The sequence below is a fragment of the Orcinus orca genome, chromosome 15, assembly GCF_937001465.1.
Source record: "Orcinus orca chromosome 15, mOrcOrc1.1, whole genome shotgun sequence".
Classification (NCBI taxonomy): domain Eukaryota; kingdom Metazoa; phylum Chordata; class Mammalia; order Artiodactyla; family Delphinidae; genus Orcinus; species Orcinus orca.
In genome coordinates this window covers 26171315-26184199 of record NC_064573.1, presented here as the reverse complement: position 1 = coordinate 26184199, position 12885 = coordinate 26171315, and the positions used below count along the sequence as shown (strand labels likewise).

General features: G+C 41.7%; 1 protein-coding gene across 1 annotated transcript in view; it reads right to left on the bottom strand.

Annotated features, from left to right (window-relative positions):
* Positions 1–11452: 11452 nt before the first annotated feature.
* Positions 11453–12885, bottom strand: part of SKOR2 (SKI family transcriptional corepressor 2) — a 39520-nt gene continuing 38087 nt past the window's right edge. The window contains exon 8 of the mRNA XM_004266074.3: positions 11453–12135. The gene's annotated coding sequence lies outside the window, so the exon portion shown is untranslated. The remainder of the gene's footprint in view (positions 12136–12885) is intronic.

Below are 12885 nucleotides of genomic sequence, written 5' to 3'. Positions count from 1 at the left end.
GAGAGCGGGGTTTTCCTACTCTCAGTGCCTTGCACTGTGCCTGGAACATTCACGTGTTTGTTGGAGGGATGACACAATATTTTACCCTTCAGATGAAATGTTGCTTCTTCACTTACAGAGAACTAGCCCTGCCAATAATATAACATGACCATAATCACACTATTCATACCCAAGAAGACACTCATATGGTAATGGCAGAGATGACTGCTCATAAATGCCTTTCCCCTTCTCCTTGCTCATCTAAGTCTTGTTGGTGCAGCTTAAATCTCACTGCTCCATGAAGTCTTGCCTACTATTGCTACCCCACACTGATTTCTCACTCGCTCTGTTGCACTCCCATGGTGCTTACCAGCTGCCTGGTTTAGTAGTTCAGCACATGGGTTTTGAAATCAGAGAGTCTTAGGTTCAAATCCCAGCTGGGTTATTTACTAATTGGACATGTCACTTGAACCCTCTAACACCCAGTTTCCTGAATCTGTAAAATGATCGTAAGAATCCCTATCTCACAGGGTTCTTGTATTATATGATAAAGTATTTAGTACTTGGCACATGGCAAGTTCTTAGTAAGGGTGGTTATTATTAGTAATCCATAAAAAAAAGAGTATAAGCAAAGAGCTAGATTCAACACTCCTCCTGGAAGGATTTAGAGAGAGGTCTGTCTATTCCATGGCTCTGAGCAGAGCCACATTCATGCCATCGTGTAGAGCTGTCTTCAGCGTCTCAGAGAGGATTCTTGGCAAGATGGCACAGTTTCCGAATCCATCTCATGGGAAGTCCTTCCTAATGCATGAATAATAACAAGCCTGGGTTTGTCACTGGTTGAAGAGGTGATTCTTTAGGGACATTTACCTGGATTTCTTTAGTAGCTGCTTTAAGGAAGGGCTTCCTCTCTGCAGCTCAACAACTATTCTCTACTGATGTTCCATTCTGGGCTCTCATGGCTAGGAAAATGGATAGCTCAATCAGTTCATATTTGCTGGTTCTAACAGCTCACATCACATCATGCTTCCATGGGGGAATGTGTGGAAATGGAGGTGAAGTGTAGTGAAAAGTAGGTCAGCCTGTACTCTCAGAGGGAGAAGCCATCATCATGAGGTCATCTGTGAGATTGAAAGGTACAGGGACTGAGGTGATAGAATGAGGGGCTCTAAGTTTTCCTTTATGAATCAAGAGGGGGAACTGAGAAGCAGAGTAGCTCTTTCCTGAATGGATTAGCCTCAATCTTTCAGATAAAGAAGAGAAAGGGCTGGGGCTGGGGGACAAAGAGGAAGGATAAAGGCAAAGGAAGAGGGGAGGAGGAGAAGTTGACTAGTTGATTAAATGCTGGGCATTTTTGAGAAGGGTAATGCAAAATGATGTGGTGATGTGTCTGCAATAGAGGTTCTGTGTGCTCTTATTGTTGGTGCACCTTTAAAAGGGAATGATGGGCCTGAGGAAGATCTGAGTAATAGCTCTCAACCTCAGCTGCACCAAAGAAACACCTGGGGAGCTTAAAACAATTCTGATGCCCAGGCTGCACTCCAGACCAATCAGATTAGTCTCTGCTGGTGAAACCTTCCGAGGTGATTCCAATGTGCAGTGAATAAGGGAACCAGTGGCCTGGACATACAACTAAAATGATTAGGCATCATGGGCTACAAATAAATGTAACCCAAATAAGATATGAACAAGATATGGATCATTACCATCATCCCAGGAAGTTCTGTCTTGTCCTTTCCCAGTTAATCTCTACCTCTACTCTCCCAGAGATGACCACTATTGTGATTTTTACCCTGTATGGATTGGTTGAAACCATTCTAAATTCTCAAATAATTACAGCATATACTCTTACGTAGGACTTCTTTCATTCAGCAAAATGCTTTTGAGATTCACCCATGTTATTGTATGTATCATTAATTCATTTCTTTATATAGCTAATATTTCATCATGTGAATATATCACAATTTAAAAATCCATTCTCATACTGATGGACACCTGGACTGTTTTCAGTTCTTTGTTATTATGAATAAAGCTGCTATGAACACTCTTGTACCAGTCTTTGTGTACATGTATTTTCATTTCTCTTAGATAAATACCTATGAGTAGAAGTTCTGTGTCATAGGGTAAGTATATATTTAGTTTTTTTTTTTTTTTCTGCATTGGGTCTTTGTTGTTGCGCACGGGCTTTCTCTAGTTGCTGTGAGTGGGGGCTACTCTTCATTGCAGTGCACAGGTTTCTCATTGTGGTGGCTTCTCTTTGTTGCGGAGCACGGGTTCTAGGCGCTCAGGCTTCCGTAGTTGCAGCACGTGGACTCAGTAGTTGCCGTGTGGGCTCTAGGGTGTGTGTGGGCTTCAGTAGTTGTGGTGCATGGGCTTAGTTGCTCTGCGGCATGTGGGATCTTTCAGGACCAAGGATTGAACCCGTGTCCCCTGCATTGCCGGGTGGATTCTTAACCATTGAGCCACCAGGGAAGTCCTATATTTAGTTTTATAAGAAACTGCCAGACCTTTTCCTAAAGAGTTTATATCATTTTACATTCACATCAACAATGTATGAGAGTTCCAGTTGCTCCACTACCTTGTCAACATTTGATGTTGTCAGTCTTTTAAAATTATAGTCATTCTGGTGGGTGTGTAGTGGTATCTCATGATTTTAATTTGCATGTCTTGATGATTAACAGTGTTTCATATGTTTGTTAATGATTTGTGTATTTTCTTTTGTGAAATTCCTATTCAATTCCTTTGCTCAGTTTTTTAAAAATTGCATTGCTTCTTATTTTTATTAAGTTGAAGGAATTCTTTATATATTCTGGATACAAGTTCTTTGTCAGATATACGTTTGCAAATATTTTCTCTATGTCCTGCATGTTCATTTTCTTATTGGTGTCATGACGAGCAGAAGTTTAAAATTTTGAAGTCCAATTTATCAGGGTTTTTTTTTTTCACTTTTTGGTCTTTCTGGTGGCTCTTGCTTTATATGTCTAAGAAATCTTTGCCTGGCTCCCAGTAATAAAGATATACTCCTATGTTTTGCTCTGAAGTGTTTATGATTTCAAGTTTTACATTTAGGTCTATAAATCATCTGTCTCATATTAAATTTTGTATATGGTATAAGGTAGGGGTTGATGTTCATTTTTTTCATATAGATACACAATTATCTTAGCACCATTTTGTTGAAAAGACTTTTTTCCCCATTGTGTTGGCACCTTTGCCAAAAAATCAAAAGGCCATGTAAGTGTGGTCTATTTCTGGGTTCTCTATTCAGTTACACTGGTGTGTTTTCCAGTTCTACCACACATTGTTATGATTGCTATAGCTTTATAGTAAGTTTTGATTTTAGGTAATATGAATTCCTGAAATCTTGCTCTTCTTTTTCAAAGTTGCTTGGGCATCCTGGATCTTTTGCATCTGTGTTTAATTATAGAGTCATCTTGCCAGTTTCTCCCAAAAGTCCTTCTGGGAATTTGATTGAAATTGTATTGAATGTATAAATACTTTGTGGGGAGAACTGACATCTTAACAATAATGAATCCTCTAGTCCACATACATAGTATATTTCCAAAGTGTTTTAAGTCTTTTAAATATTTCTCAGCAATGTTTTGAGGTTTTCAGTGTAAAGGTTTTATATATCTTTTGATACATTTATTCTTGTTTTTTTAAATATAAGGTGAAATTCACTTAACATAAAAATGAACATTTTAAAGTGACATTTTGATAGTATTTAATACACTTATAATTTTGTGAAAGAACATTTTCTATTTAGTGAGCAAACATTTTCATCACTCAGAAGAAAACCCTGTACCTATTAAGCAGTCTCTACCAATTCTCCCTTCCCCCTGGCCCCGAGAAGCCACCAATCCGATTTTTGTCTCTATGGGTTTGCCTATTCTAAGAATAGCATATAAATGGAATCATGCACTATATGACCTTTTATGTCTGGCTTCTGTCACTTAACATAGTGTTTTCAAGGCTCATCCATGTTGTAGCATGTGTCAGTACTTCGTTTCTTCTTATGGCTGAATAATATTTCATTGTATGCTTATACCCCACTTTGTTTATCCATTCATGTGTTGATGGGCATTTGGGTTGTTTCTACCTTTTGACTATTGTAAATAGTGCTACTATGAACATTCGTATACAAATATTTAAATACCCGTTTTCAATACCTTTGGGTTTACACCTAAAAGTGGAATTGACAAGTGATATGGTATTCCTATGTTTTTTTGAGGAACTGCTAAACTGTTTTCCACAGTGGCTATACCATTTTACATCCCTACCAGCACTGTACAAGAGCTCCAATTTTCCCCACATCTTCACCAACACTGTTATTTTTTTAAATTTTATTTTATTTACTTATTTTTATTCTTTTGGCTATGTCGGTTCTTAGTTGTGGCATGCGGGACCTTCGTTGAGGCATGTGGGCTCCTCTCCCGCTGTGGCGTGCAGGTTTTCTCTTCTCTAGTTGTGGCGTGTGGGCTCCAGAGCGCGTGGGCTCTATAGTTTGTGGCACACAGGCTCTCTAGTTGAGTCACCTAGGCTCAGTAGTTGTGGTACGGGGGCCCAGTTGCCCCACGGCGTGTGGGATCTTAGTTCCCCAACCAGGGATCAAACCCTCGTCCCCTGCATTAGAAGGCAGATTCTCTACCTGGGAAGTCCACCAGGGACCACCAGTTCCCTGAGACCACCAGGGAAGTCCCTCACCAACACTGTTATTGTCTGTCTTTTTGATAAGTCATCCAAGTGGGTGTGAAATGGATTTGAAGTGAATTGAGTTCGTTGTGGTTTTGATTTGCATTTCCCTGTTGACTCATGATGTTGTGCCTCTTTTCTTGTGTTTATTGTGCATTTGTATATCTTCTCTGGAGAAATGTCTGTTCAAATCCTTTTCCCATTTCTTTTCTTTTTTTTTTCACTGTGTTTACATGTTAATGCAACCCCCCACCCCGCCCATGATACCCCCACTCAACAAGATCCACCCAACCCTTACCCCCTACCGCAAATAGGATCATCTGTAAGGTAAAGACAACCCACAGCCATGCATTTCTCAAAGTCTGAGTTACTCAGTTAGAAGTAATGCCATGTAGTTAGATGAGGCCCAGAACAATCCAAGGGAGGCTTCATTTCTCCAGTTCTTGTTCTCTTCAGGGTCCCTCTGCCAGCATGTAGTCAGGATACCCCTCCTCATTCTTCCTGTGGTCTTCTGATTGCCTGCGAGTAACTCTTAGATCTCTCTCTCTCTCTCTCTCTCTCACACACACACACACCCCAAAGACAAACCATTAGTCTCAGTCCAAATCCATATTAAGGAAGGGAGGGGAGAATCTTCCTACACATAGTCCAATCTTCCAACATATTCTCTCCAACTAAATCTAAACGGGGGCATGCCTTACTTTTGTTATGCACAGCAGCTCCAATTCCTCTTTTTTCAGCTCCCACCTATAGACTAGGCCCGGGCCTACCCGTGCACTAGAATGCTGCCCATCACGGTGCCTTTCTAAACAGAAAGACCTCTACTCCTTCCATCATCCCCTGCTACCCAGAAACTCAGTTAGATGTGCCTTTTTGATACATTGAGCCACATCACATTACTACCTATGACTTCCTCCAGTAACAGATTCCATTAGGATGTGAATCTGCACCCTCTGTCCCCCATCCATAGCAAGCCCTCTAGAGTTGAGACTTTCCTTCTAGTTATAGAAAGGAACCCCCAAATGTTCCCATTTCTTATTTGGGTTATTTGTTTTTTTATTGTTGAATTGTAAGAGTGCTTCGTATATTCTGGATAATCCCTTATTAGGTACATGATTTGCAAATATTTTCTCCCATTCCGTAAGCTACTTTAATTTAATTTTTTTTTTTTTACTTTTTTGATGGTATTGTCTGCAGCACAAAAGTTTGTAATTTCAATGAAGTCCAATTTACCTGTGTTTTCTTTTGTCTCTCGTGCTTTTGGTGTTGTATCCAAGGAACCATTGCCTACCCCAAGGTTATAAAGATTTACTTCTATGTTTTCTTTTAAGAATTTTACTATTTTAGGTCTTTGACAGACCACACTTCAAGTAGCACTGTCTTGGAGTACCTATCTTTCCAGGAACATATAATACCTTAGTCAAAAGAATCATGCTAATGGTGGAATTTCATCTTCAAGTGAGGTTGGTGAGGGGAGATATTTTTGTTTAAGAGAGGTCTCCAACACCCTTCAAATTATGTCAGTCGGGGACTCCCAATTCACCCATGTGTACAGGGGGCTCTTGCTTGGCTTACTTGGCACTGAGCAGTGGAGTTTAGTGGTTAAAAGCAGAGGTTCTAAAGTCACAATGGCAGAAAGTTCAAATTCCTGATTTTCCACTTATCAGCTGAGTGACTTAACTCCTTCCAGTTTCAATTAAATAGTTAAATACTGTAGTCCCTGCCTCGCAGGGTTGTGGAGAGAAGTAAATGAAATAACGCATTAAGACACTTAGCACGGGGCTTCCCTGGTGGCGCAGTGGTTGAGAGTCCGCCTGCCGATGCGGGGGACACAGGTTCGTGCCCCGGTCCGGGAAGATCCCACATGCCGCGGAGCGGCTGGGCCCATGAGCCATGGCCTCTGGGCCTGTGCGTCCGGAGCCTGTGCTCCACAACGGGAGAGGCCACAGCAGTGAGAGGCCCGCGTACCGCAAAAAACAAACAAACAAAAAAGACACTTAGCACAATGTTCGGCTTATTGTCATCACTCCCTGAAAGTTGGCTGCTGTTATTATTATGGGCTGCCAAGTAATTGGATGATAGTGCCATATGAGTAGAGGGATGAGAAAGCAACCACATATAAAATCACAGTTTCACCAATGATTGTTTAGTACTGAATTCAAACAGTATTTAACCATGTTTTAAAGCGCACGATTTGGGGGAAGTGTTGATACTTTATAAAGTCAATCTCCAGAGGGCCATAAAAGCTATTTTAATCACTACAACTAATTACAAGGAAGTATAAATCAATAAACTTTGCTAAATGGTCTAAAATATAATAAAGGAAGCCATCATTAACAATCATCCAGGAAGCCACTGTTCTTAATAGTGAGATGATATAAAAGTCAGATGAGAAGAATGAATTTTATTATTTGAAAACTTCCGATGTTACCAATGCTTTCAGGGAACTTCTTAATTTAGTACAGAGTCGTGAATTTTCAGAATGATTATTTACTTTAGGTAACTTGAGTTTATTACTTCTAAATTATATGTATATTAGGCCTGGTCTGGAAATTTGCAGAAAGGTATTCTCAGCTTCTTCCCATACTTTCTCAGCTTAAAACAAGCCCTCTTTCCATCCCCCCTCCCAAAGCTACAGCACTATTTCAAAGCCCGAATCAAGACTGGAGTCAAGGGGTATTTAGAACGCTTTAGCTCTCTTCTAGTTTTGTGTGGCAGTTTCTGACCCAAGTCCGGGAGTCCTAGGGCTACCACCTCATCTCCCAAGCTTACCTTGCTGCCCCCTGACTAGGAGAGCCAATGCCCATATGGGTTCCTGAGCCAAATTCCTCTCTGCCTGTCACATCCCTGAGGCAAGGACTGAGCTTGCTTATTGCCACACTATTTATTCTTAGTGGTGTGTTTCCCTGAGGATGGAACCTGCCCATGAAGGCCGAGTATCAGGAGCCTGTTATCATGGATAATGATGATTGACAGCCTCCTGCTCCGGAAATGCCTGTGCTGCAGAGCTCTATTCCCTTGTGGGGTCCCAGCTACACACCTGGTCACGGCTTTGCTCGCCTTTTGGACAGCGTACCTTTCCAACCCAGTTTCTGTCCTACTCTGGGGAGCAGATCAAGTTCAGGTCCAGCCCCTTCCCCCATCTTCACCTGTCTATATTACCAGAGAAGTCGTAGACCTGCTCAGCTGTGATGATGAGGCCATGAGATTAAGTAGGAAAAGCTTGCCACGGCAGTAAGAACTGGATTTGAGGCTTGACTCAGCAATGAAATAGACTTCATAATCACTGACCTCCGTTAGCTAAATCAAAGGGCTAATGAGAAGGTAAGATGATGTAACCAGCATAAATACGCATTGGAAAGTTGTCACACAAATAGGAAGTTGTGCTCCTGTTGGCTGATCACAGCCCCCACATAGAGAAAAAGGTTTTGTAATCAGAGTTAACAGAATATCTAAAGTAACAGTGGTTAAACAAGATAGAAACTCATTTCTCTCCTATATAAAGGTAGCTTGGAAGTGGGCACTCCAGAGTTGGCATGGGGGCTCAGTAGCTGTCAGAGACCTGGGCTTCTATTACCTTTCTGTGCCACGCTAGCATATGGCTTCTATCTTAAAAGTCACCTCATGGTTCAAGAAGACTTCTGAGGCTCCCTCCACCTTACAGACATCAGAAAAGAGGGAAAGGGAAGAGAAAAGAGAAACGCTGCCTAACGAAGCCAAGCTCTTTTGAAGTGACCTTCCTGAGAGTTCCACATATTTTTAACTACATCTTCTTGGCCAGAACATAGTCACACAGCCACATCTAACAGCACGTACGCCTGGGAGATGTAGTCTGATTTTATCTAGGTGTATTGCCACCTGAGAATGGTCTGTTGGAGGGCAACCAGCAATTTGCCACATATAGTCATTCGGAACCAAATGAAATGTCAACATTCTCTGAGAGAGAGTTTAAAGTGATAACAGTGAAATGAGCTGCTCTTACGATTGGCCCAAATAAAATAGATGAGACTCACTCACTTATTCAATAAAAAATGTTTTGTGTAGCTACTGCATACCAGGGACTATTCTCAGCACAAGGAAGGTGGCAGTGGGCTGAAACAAAGGTCCTTGCCTTCCTAATGTTGACAGTGTATACCTTCCCATGTAGGAGTGTATAATTACAAACTGTGATGTAGGTTGTGTATGGGAAATCTTGTAAGATGGTCGCACTTGAACTTTGTGCACTCAACTCTGTAGAGGGAGACAGAGGAGCTCTCCTCATCAGGCCTGGAATTGGCTGGAAGCACCCCACTGAATGACGTGGTTACACATCCTCAGCATGGCGATCGTGGTCCTCTCTTCTGACCTTCCTCACTGCTGACCAAGGCTGCTTTAAACTCTTACCCTTAAATGAAAGTGATCTTCTCTGCTTGACTATATCTCCTGTAGCTAGGCGAGAAGTCTTCTCTAATTTCCAAAGAGCTGAGGCTACACTTTTTGTACAATCAGAGGAAATTGGGATACGATGTCCCACTCTCCTTGCCTGTGGCAAATAGATGAGCAATTATTCAGGCATTCTGAGGGTCAAAACCATCAGTCTGAAACGTCTGGTCTACCCCAGTAGGATAGGCCTGGGTTTCTGCTTTGATTTGCTATGGCCCTTTCTGATCTTATAATTTCATTTGGAATTAAAACAGAACCTTTTATTTGCAATGCTTGTATTCTTCATTAGCTAATATTTGGGTTGACCTTGGAATGATAAAATAGTCGAAGAAAAGAACACAGCATTTTTTGCTTGTCATTTTATTTGCCAAGAATTTCCTTTGTCCTTCTGAAGAGTGGCTTTATTTTTAGCCTCATGCAGCACTCTAGATGGATGTCCTGTCTGTTTCCACAGGCGGCTCAGATAACCCCATCACATCCAGTTTTAGGGACAAATTCTTTTTGTTCCAACTCGGAAGCATCAAGCATTGCTAGAACAGAGAGGAGGTATTCACTCGCCTCAATGAGAAAATATATGGGTTAATGATGTTTCCGTATTACACGTTGGATTTCCTTCTGAAGGTTTTGGCTTTTAGTGTATAACTTCATGGTTGCATGGAGAATTGATAGTCCCTAGTGTTTGAAAGGAATAGACTCAGTCTGATAAAATACCTCAAGAAATGGGGAGACTCTAAGGCCATGAGGGAAAGGGCAACAGGAGTCTCCTAGTGCTCCGGGAAAGATGCACAGCTGGGCTTCCATGGAGCCTGGAATTTAGGTGGAGAGCCAGAAGGCACTAACGTAGTTTCAGCATCCTAGCAGCACAGGCCAACGGACTTCCACACTGAGCTCGGCTATTAACTCAATTCAGAGCTACGCCACGATGAACTCCTCTAGGCTCTAAGACATACCTGGCAAGTTATCTCGTTCTAATTTTTCTTTTGCTACAAGATCATTTTCTGATATTTTAACACTAACAACTCTGAGACATTTAAAGTTGCAATTGGAAAGAAAAGAACGACGTTTCAGACTCGTTTACGTTTACGTGATGTAGCTGCAGGATGAAGACCTTAAATTCATCCACAAATCTTTTTTTTTTTTTTATCTACAAATCTTTAGCTCCCTCTGGACCTGCTGCTCTCGCTCTGAGAAGCTATCTGGTCCCTGAGTTTGCATTGGGTTCTGCAGAAAATGACCTCTGCTGTCCCCTGGTGGCCGGTCATGAAGCCAGGTTTGTGTCCTCCCTGGTCATTTTCTGTCACTTCTGGTATTACTGGCTGAGAGTACAAAGCTAAGGATGCTAGGCTTCCATCCCTATGTGTAATCTAAAGCTTACATAGGAGAAAAAGCTCCACCAACTTGACTGACCAGCTACCCCCCGCCCCGTGTCAAGCACAGCTGTCAGTTTCAGAAGCGTGTGCCACGTCTGAAGGGCTGTATGAGCCCCATGCCCAGGCTCCTGGAAGAACTTCCTCCTCTCCGTGGTTAGTTGCAGCATCTTCACATTATTGTTTTTGCTAGTGGTCACTGGGAACCTGTCCTCAGACTCCAGGACTTGGTTTATAACCCTTCTCTGACCCATGGTCCCATCCTTCGTGGTCTGGGAAGAAAATCACTAATGAGTATCCCTCCTTTGGTTTCTTAATGTGGCAGCTAAGGATAAGAAAATTTTATCTCAAGGGAGAATTGTCAAGGTTTTTTTTTTGATAGTTTATGATAATGAAGATGGTGGGTAAAAGTATCAAATATCATGGCAATGCATTTTAAACTTCTTTTGAAATCTGTCGAGGGATGCCATTGGTGAGATGCCTCTTCAGTTAGGATGGTCGTTGGCAATTCCAGGGCAGGCGATCATCCACAGAAGACTTCTGTACAACCCAGCATTACTCTAGAAATCCTGGCTCCAAAGGGTCACCATTTTGGCCCTTCTATCTCTCTCATCTGAGAGGCAGAATTTTTGGCATAAAATGATCTCATGGACTTTGATTCAACATCACAGTAAGGAGGAAGGCACACTATCGACTTCCTCACTAATGCTGTTAGGAGACCTAGCTGGAATTTAGAACCTTCCCGTACCCATACAAAGATCCTATCATGCTGGGGAGGACTCCAGTTGCTGACAAGGGCCAAAGGCTAATTTAGACTTTAATAACCATTTTTGAAGGAATTTCATTTTCAAAAATAATTTATTCAAATATTTTATGCCAAAATAATTCTAAAATGTATTAGTTTCTATTAGTTGCCCCCAAGCAAATGTGCATTTAACTACATGAACACAACCATTACTTCATAGTTTTTTTATTATAGACTTTTTTTATCCACATGAATGTTAAAGAAACTACAACAGAGTTAAATACCATTTTTGATAACATGATTATATTCTTAATTACACGCAATATTAAACTGTAAAATATTTCCAAAGGAATACAATCTTCATTCATATAGCAGGCAAAATACCAGAGAGGAAGGGGCCACGCATAAGTCTGTCCACTTTGCTGGGAAAAGCAGGTTTGTACGGCTGATGCCATCCTAGCTGTTGAAACGTGATCCCCCCCTCCTAGGACAGGTCTTGTGTTGTCTTTTCACCAAGAATCACTTCTTCAAACGTAAAAGACGGTCTCATAGAGCTGCTCTCTCTAAGTATGTAGCACAGAGATCCCCTGGGACCGTCCATGGATTTCCCACCCCACTTGGCTAACAGCACTCCCGCGCTCTGGGTTCGGTTGGCCTATAAAAACACAGACTCAAACTTTGGTTCCACCAAAAGATGCAACAAGCGTTGACTGCTCTGGTTGGTTCCCCCCTCCCCCAACTAATGAATGGCTGCTACAGTCTATTTTACATGGTTGTCCATGCTGCTTTGAGGTCACTTGTCCTTGGGTTCTCCCGAACCTGATTTTATATTTGATTCCCAAGCCCTTTCAATTTTCAGTCTCTGTGCAGGTCGGAAGTACTCAGGGGCAGTCTGTATCTTACAAGAGAACAAGAGTAAGTGGTTCTGTGCACCTGGGATAAGACAAAAAGCACAGAATGACAACCTCAGTGTGACACAATCAGATAAGTTAAAAACATTTAAAGTAATATTTAGTATATCCTTCAGAGGAGACATTTTTAGTACAGTTTGAATAAAAATGTTTAAACAGTGACCACGAAAGCATCTTCCTTTTCCCATATATTTGCCTGCTACCTTACATGATGCATCTCTGCTGACAGCCAAACTAGAACTATTACATCAGAGCGTGCTGGTTTGCTATGGCTTCTTTACAGTAAAGTCATTTTGCTGGGTTCCAGAAGCTCCAATTTGTTGTTGAGCAAACATTAAGACAGCCTGTGGTAAAAGGGGCAGACAGAAATTCACGCACTGGCGCCCTGCTGGCTTTGGCTGAATGGTCCAAGTTACATCCATTTCTCTCGTCCTGGGGTGTTAGGGCAGCTATAGAGGTTTTGCGATTCAACATCAATGAAACCACTGGATTGGTTATTAACTGCATATTTATAACTGATAATGGAAGATGTGAATTAGGCCACGATTTCAGGTCACAAGTCAGGGGAGAACAGATGTAGTGTGGGCTGCAGAGCCAGGCGGCCTGGTTCAAATTCTGCCACTTGTAATAGCAGTGAGACCACACAACCTACTCATCTCCGCATTTCTGTTTGCTCAGCTGTAGAATGGTGAGAGTAGCAGTACTTCTCTCAATGGGTTGTTTTGAAGATTAAATAAGATAATTGACATAAAGCCCTTAGAAGTGTGGCAGC